We start from the raw sequence: 1,457 nt of genomic DNA on the forward strand, positions 1-1,457 counted from the left end.
TGTCCAATACTTTTTTATAGTATGTTCTACTTCATTGGTTGAATGCATACTATTCATGGTCTTTGTGATTAGTGAAATTTTGTACTCTTTTTAATGCTGCTGTTTTTATTACCGTTTTGTATTCTTTAAAAATTCTTTAAAAATTTGTGTGATTATATGTGTAATTTTTAAAGACTACTATATATATATATATATATATATATATATATATATATATGCAAATAAGAGTCCTATACCTTCTTAAGCAAAAGGCATTTTGAAATTCTGAAATACAATCTAAACTACCTTCATGCAGCATTTTAGATTTTTCTCCAGAGATAAAGTGGGTTCAGCAAAGAAAAAGGAGCTCTTAGTCTGGTGTTCTGACCTGCAGATATTCACGGGGGTTAGTACTTTTCTTTCCTTTAAAGTTATGCTTATGTAATTTAAAAAAATTCATAGAAACCAATATTCTTATGCATAACTATTTTTTACAGCATAAAGCTAATCTATGTATGACCCCAGCTGTAAGAATTGGGTGACAATAACAGCCACTGAAATACAGAATGTAATAAAGAGCTTGCCGACCAAGAAAAGTCCAGGTCCTCATGGATTCACAGCTCAATTCTACAAAAAATTCATAGAAGATATAATCCCTACACTCCTCAAATTCTTCAGTGAAATTGAAAAGGAAAGAGTTCTCCCAAAATAATTCCTGGAGGCAAGTATTATACTGATACAAAAACCAGGGAAAGAGAACTACTGACCGATCTCCCTCATGAACATAGACGTCAAAATTCTCAATAAAATCCTAGAAAATAGAATACAGCAAATCAAGAAGATCATACACCATGACCAGGTAGGATTCATCCCAGGGATGCAAGGATGGTTCAATATTTGAAAATCTATAAATATAATACACTATATCAACAGAGCGAAAATTAAAAACCACGTGATCATTTCAATTGATGCAGAAAAGGCTTTTGACAAAGTCCAACACTCATACATCTTCAAAGTCCTACAGAAAATTGGAATAGAAGGCCTCTACTTCAATCTGGTAAAAGCCATCTGTGACAACGGCTAATATAATTCTCAATGGGGAAAAACTGAATTGTTTTACTCTCAAATCAGGTACAAGACAAGGATGTCTTCTATCACCCCTCCTCATCAATATAGTTCTAGAATCACTAGCTAGAACCATTAGACAAGAGAGAGAAATAAAAGGAGTAAGAATAAGTAAAGAAGAAGTGAAACTATAATTATTTGCAGATGATATGATACTTTATTTGGAAGACACAAAAAACTCCAGTAAGAAACTACTAGAGCTGATAGACAAATTCAATAGCATAGCAGGATATAAAATCAATACCCAAAAGTCAATAGCATTCCTCTACACAGATAACAAATACACTGAGAGGGAAATTAGGGAGACAATACCTTTTACAATAGCACCGAGTAAAATGAAATACCTGGGAATT

Source organism: Octodon degus, unplaced genomic scaffold (assembly GCF_000260255.1).
Source record: "Octodon degus isolate 3935 unplaced genomic scaffold, OctDeg1.0 scaffold00008, whole genome shotgun sequence".
NCBI lineage: Eukaryota > Metazoa > Chordata > Mammalia > Rodentia > Octodontidae > Octodon > Octodon degus.